Here is a 6,579-nt window from a genome sequence, read left to right as displayed (position 1 = left end):
CTTTTCCCCATGTCCGCCATCCAGAAGGGATTTCTGACCACCCGAGTTCTGACTCAGCCCAAAATTCATGATGATGTTTCTTCCATGTATAGGGTTCAGTGAAAATCTACATCTAGGGCAGTTTATGTAAATACTCCCCACAGAATAAAACACAAAAGCCATAAAGGTATTTGTCTTCTAAAGCAAATTACTACGCATTGTCCACAATTTAAAGAACTGTCACTGAGCCAGATTCCTGTTTTTATTCTTTTTATTCCTGGGGCAGGAAAAAACCCTTCTGATGAAACCTCAATTTCAAATCACATTTAGACACCCAATTACTGCATTAAGTTTATTCCACAGTTTGACATCAATATCATAATCCAGTTACCTACTGCATGGTGCTTTAACTTCTGATAGTGAACATTTTCTGTTCAAGATATTGTACCGAAGCCACCAGACAGCTGTAACTGACAGGATTATGTAAAAACAGTGGCTTATCATGGATGTCCTAACATTTTCTGATTTTAAGTACTCACTCGAGAATGACGCCACTGCAAATACTGCCAGTGGTTTTGTTTGCCAAGGTTAAATTTTGCCTTAAGTGATGCAAAAGAACACAGGCTCCAATCCTGAAATAGCCGGTCTATAAATATGATACCTTTAGATATCCAGCTGAGCCAATGAATCTTTTGCCTTCAGACCTAAATGCTGGATTATCCCATTTGTGGGGAAAAAAAAAAAAAAAAAAAAAAAAAAAGTATTTTAGATATTTTGCCTTACATACTGTACGTCATGAGAGCGATTTCTTCCTATCGCCTTTACTCAAACTGAGTGAGAAAACTGCTGACATGCTCCTTCCTTTTCCGTCTGTGACTTAAAGCTCGCTCGGCTCCTGCTGTGCCAAACCCCAGCGCTTCGGGCAGCTTGTAAAACCTGCCGGTATGCTGGTAATAATCCTTCCCCTCGGCTCTCCTTTCTGCTGATCCTCAGGCGTCTTTGATACCGGGTTGCCTTTCCGCTAATACGTCCCAAACTCCACGCACACCAGAAGCCCCATGGTGCAGGTTTGGAGGCATCTGAAAATGATTAAAGCAACCACGGGCCTTCTAGAGCTTAATGATCGGCGTTCTAAAGGGATTCAGGGTAATGTTCCACCAGGTCATATTAAATGGTAGAAATAACCTCATGAAAGAGGTACGTGTGTGTTCTGGTTCGCAAGAGCTAAATGGTAGATCAAAGCCAATGGGAACCACAGAGAAAGAAAGAATTTCTGAGGTGCTCTTTAGGGAAGCAGGGATGTGATGAGAACAAAAAGAAAGGAGAAAGACAACCGTACTGGTGGAAAAATCTGTAATTCTCTGATAAAGCCAATTTTACAAATACAAAGATGTGATTTCATCCTCAAATCCTATTCAATCTCTGCCTTAGATCCCAAAGTGCAGAAAAACAGCAAACATCTGCTCTCGCAGGATGAAGTGAAAGGAAAGGGAAATGAACAACGACAGAGCTGCTGCTGCCTGCCTACCTGGGAATATTTGCTCCAGAGTCAAGCAGGAGCGCTCAGACCAAGTCTGAGCAGCTGCTGGAAGGGTTTTTCTCCATCAACACACAAACTGGGGGACTTGTCTCACACACGAGTCTAATGTAGCAGCCCCTGGTAGCAGAACTAACAGATCCCCTGTCCCTTGCCACCTCCCACCAGTTGCTTGCTCCTTGTGCCATCACACTAATGAGCTTCTGCGTGCTCTTGCGTAAATTCATGGCATTTTCAGGCCACCAAACAAAAACTGTTTTCTACAATAGGGCTCTCAGAAAAAAAAATGGCATACCTTCAAATAACTCCTTTCTGCTCGAACACACGTTAGAAGCTTTTAATAAATACGTGAGTGCAGCACATCCAGTAAATCTATATTAAATCTGTGGTTTTCTATCATACTGTGCTTTTTTAATCACATTTTTACAATGATGGTCAAAACACTGCCTCCATCCATTTATCTTCTTAATAATCAGCAGTGCTTTTTTGTCTGCTGGAAGATCTTTGTTCTTGCCCACCCTAGCCCTCGGAGTGGGAAACACGATGCAACATGCTATGAACCGCTGATCACATCCATCTGCCCTCTGAGGATGCAAACATTTGCATCTGCTGAAAGTGCTCCAGACTTGGACAGAATAAAACCCACTAAGAATGCCAACATTTATCCATATAGCAAAAACTTGAAAATCAAGGCCTTCCACTTGATAGCCCCAAATCCACAGAGATCCCAGATGGTGAAAAACAGCAGCTCTGCTTACAGGCAGTATTACAGCAACCGCTCATCACCTTTGAAAATAAGTCCTTAAACTTCAGACTTTGTCTAAATAACATGATCTTCAACTCAGAAGAAGTGTGTATCTTTTCAATATAATAAGCAACGCCAGTTTCAACAGGTTTTAGTTGCTAGCATTGAACTATGATCTTTGATTTTGTCCTATTTTTCTTCACAGACCTTCTTATGTCCAAGAAGCCCTGGGCGAACACAAAAGTCTTTTATTCCTAATTAAAGCCCACCTTCTTCAAATACTTTTCCATCTTTCCCTGGTACAACAGTAAGCTCTTCTTCAAGTTTCCCGCAAACTATTATCCACAGAAATTTCTTTGTCCTCAGCTTCAGAACCTCATTCATCTCCCTTCAAAGGTTTTAGACTTTTGTGATGCCGCATAGCAGACAAGAACTTCCAGAAATTGTCGTCTAACACTTTTCATTGCTTTTGTTCCTCTTAAGCTGAATCACCTCAGTGCGTGATTCTGACCAAATCGAGATATTCACAGGTTAACCAGCTGTCTGTGGTGTCCTGATGTTACTGATAAAATACAATAAAGTTTTAAATCTTAACGTAAATGTTTAAAATATGGAGAAACATTCCCTGAAATACCTATCTATTTATCTCTACCAAGTATAAAAAGAGCTCAGGAACACGAAGCTCTTTACCATGCCTGTATTGCAGACATCTAAGGTTAAACAAGATGAATTCTACTCCAACAGCCCTGTTATTAGTTCAATGCATAGGATTAGAAAGCACCACAAAGATACTTGGATATAGCAGAGCATGTTAAGTTACCTGGTTAAAGGTAAGCAAAGTAAACACAAAGATGTGGCAAGGATCAGAAGAACAATTAATGAATTACTGAAAAACAACACACTTGCCCTAAAACCAAAGGAGAATGGTTAAGATGATTCAAATGGTGTAAAACCACTGAGAGAAACACAGGAACCCTCCTGGAAAGCTGTGCAAACAGAGGGGGTTATTGCCTAAAGGATTCTTGCAGGATACATGGGGAAGAGAATTTAGGAACAAAACAGAGAATTTGGGGACCATGTAAAATTTATGATGGGATTTAAGGGGATTACAGTAATGTGCAACACCAAACGTGAGTAAAAGGAGGGAGAGTAAAAGGAGGGAAACAACGTAGACTGAGGAGAAACAAGCATGGGAAAAACAGAAGATGAGGAGGATGAAGGGGGACAGTCACTCACAGGCCAACGCATTACTGATTCCACTTCTAAGCATGAGCCATGCACTTGAACACCACAGTCATAAAATCACAGAACAGTTTGGGTTGGAAAGGACCTTAAAGATCATCTAATTCCACCCCCCTGCCATGGGCAGGGACACCTCCCACCAGCCCAGGTTGCCCAAAGCCCCATCCAGCCTGGCCTTGAGCACCTCCAGGGATGGGGCATCCACAGCTTTTCTGGGCAACTTGTTCTAGTTAGACCCTATTTGGGACTGGTCTTGTGTGTATGTGAGCATCAGTGCCAGCAGCTTCACATCAGACCTGCCAGGGAGCAAGCCAACAGGACTGATCACGAGCTGCAGGAGCAGGACCATGCATCTGAGGGACCTGAGGGCCTGAGGTGTGCACAGGAATATTGTATGGTAATGGTTACTGTTACATGGGCTTGGGGACACAGAATCACAGTGAGGTGGCAGGGGAAAAGCCACCCAGGCCCCAAAGGCTGTAGGATTTACCCACTGTAGAGAAAGTGAAGAATGCCCACACAGACACTGGGGGACCTGTTCTGTGGAATCATTTCAGTTGCTCTAAAATTTCTACCTATTTCCACCCTGAGTGGCAGTTTAGTTTGTACCAGGTATCCAGAACACAGACAGGAGAATGAATTATTTTATTCAAAAACCTCTATCGCGGTGTAGCCTGGCTGTGGTAACACACCTGAAGTGTCAGTGATGGGTTGTGGCTTCACCCCGCCGGGCAGCAAAGCCCCACGCAGCCGCTCACCCACCTCCCCTCCAGCTCCTGGGGCACCCCCAGTCCATCACTGGCCAGGCAGCACAAGGAACTGGGAAGTCCTTGGCTCTGTGCAGGGTAAGTGCTGCTCTGCAACCACTGAAACACTGGCATGTTATCAGCACTACTTTAATTACAAGTGCAAAAATATAGCACCATACCAGCTACTATGAAGAGAATTAATCTATCTCAACCAAACCAGCACATGGCTTCATAGGTGCTTTATCATCAAACAGCTCAAATGCACCAAGGGTGTAAACACTGATTTAAATATTTCTGTATCAAAAGCTATTTCTCTTCTGAAACAATTTTTAAATATCTTCTGGAAGTAATTGTACATACAGATGTTATCTTTTTTAATCAGCAACAGGCATGCGGGCACTCTATTTTGCTTAACAAATAGTCCATCACCTCCCCCCATTTTTTTTTATTTATTTTTTTTTACATAAATCAAAATTTCAAAAGCACTCAACAGTTTCTTTATATTTTCTGTACCTTATGTGATGCTAACAATTTCATTCCACATAGTCTCAAGTATACACATGTCCATCTGCGTGTATCCATGCCCTTTTCATACACAATGGTTTGGATAAAGCTAGGCAATGTCTTTAAGGTGATTAAGATGAGGCCTGATTACATCTCTCAAACCATCAAGGGGAAAAAACAAGCAGAAAAATTAAGCACTCCAGCTCCTTTAACACAACCTCAAAACCATTTCAGTGATGGCCCATGACAGACTTGTGTGAGCACTCATTGCAAGCACAGAGCTAACACTTGACTACTGTAATAAAAAAACAAAACAAAACAAAACAAAACCAAAAACAGAATACTCTGAATGCTGTGGTATTACCTACTTTTGGCATTGGAGACTAACTGTAAGGGTTTTTAAGAGGCACAAATCAACATCAGCGAGCACTACAGGCATACAAGCCCATGGCCAGGGATCCTCTGAGCATACAGACAGCAAACCCACAGAATTCCAAATGACTTCCAACCAGAAAGCCCCAGCCTGCACCTACACTGTTTTTACAAATAACTTGTTTCTGGAAGTCATAAGACTCAATTTTTGCGAACAGACTTCTTGGAATGCTACAAGAGGGTGCGCCACTTGAGTATACTCAATGTCAAGGCTACTATCTCTGTACAAGACAACATCCACTGAATTTGGAAACAGAAAAGGTATTCATATCAAAATACACTGGCATGTGAGGCCTCCGAGTACTCTGCTACCTTTAAAATTTTTTTTCTGTACGATGTGGTTGCAGTCTCTGTAGCAACAGTTTAACCAACCTTGATCCTTCGAGTTGCTCTGCTTGGGGTCTGTTTGAAACCATCAGTGCAGAAAGGTCTTTGAACACAAAGAGATGCTTTGGTCATGCCTCTACCATGCAGCGGAGCTCCACATTGGTACCACCACATCTTGTGACCAACCTCACTTCAGGACTGAGAACTCTTGAGCTGCATTCAGAGTTTTGCACCAAGGCCAGGTGGCAGGGCTCATTCACACCAAAGGATAACACGACTCGGTAAATCAACAACAAACTACACCAACTCAACAGAAACAGCCAAGGCTGGAAAATTTTAATCAAATTCCAGAAAATTAGTCTGGTTTTGCAAATCGCTCAGGACTTGACTACAGCTGTTTCACAAGCCATACTTTGGACTGCACATTCTCTGTCAATTTTCTCAATATTTCAGGAAGGAAATGAAGTGTATTTGGCACAGAGAGCACTGTGTTAGTACAAGAGGCACACAGCCAGCATTAGGCTATTCCCTGATCTGTTCCACTGCTTCTCATCATCCTACTTATTTATGCTCTTCAGATCTGCTTCTCTTCCTACATTGCCCCATAAGGTAAGCGATCCAGAGTGAAAGATACATTATGGCCTCTTATCACCAAAAAGCCATAATTTTGCCACGATGATCCAGGAATCTTACCTACACGGTGCTAGAAGCACTCAAAATGGTATTTCCAGAGTTTAAAGCAAATAAAAAAGTTAAAATATGGAGTTTATTCTAATTGGGTTCATAAGTTATTTTTTGTGCATAAACTCGAGGGACAGAAGGAAGGGCAGTTACCGACTGCACAGTAGTACAAAGGCTGGGAAAAAAAAAAAAAAAACAACACTTTTTTTTACGGAAAATACTAAGCAATATTTATGGTCATTTAGTATCTCTCATTTCTGCAGGAGAAGGCTTCCGCCTAAAAAGCCCAGCTGAATTCCAGCACTGTTGTCTGAGCACCTCGCCAGTACTGCCAGTAAAAAGCTGAGTTCATCCCACTGGAGGAGAAGCAAAGCATTTCCCAG

This window comes from Aythya ferina, assembly GCF_964211825.1.
Source record: "Aythya ferina genome assembly, chromosome: 2".
Lineage (NCBI taxonomy): Eukaryota > Metazoa > Chordata > Aves > Anseriformes > Anatidae > Aythya > Aythya ferina.
Note: the sequence above shows the minus strand (reverse complement) of the source record.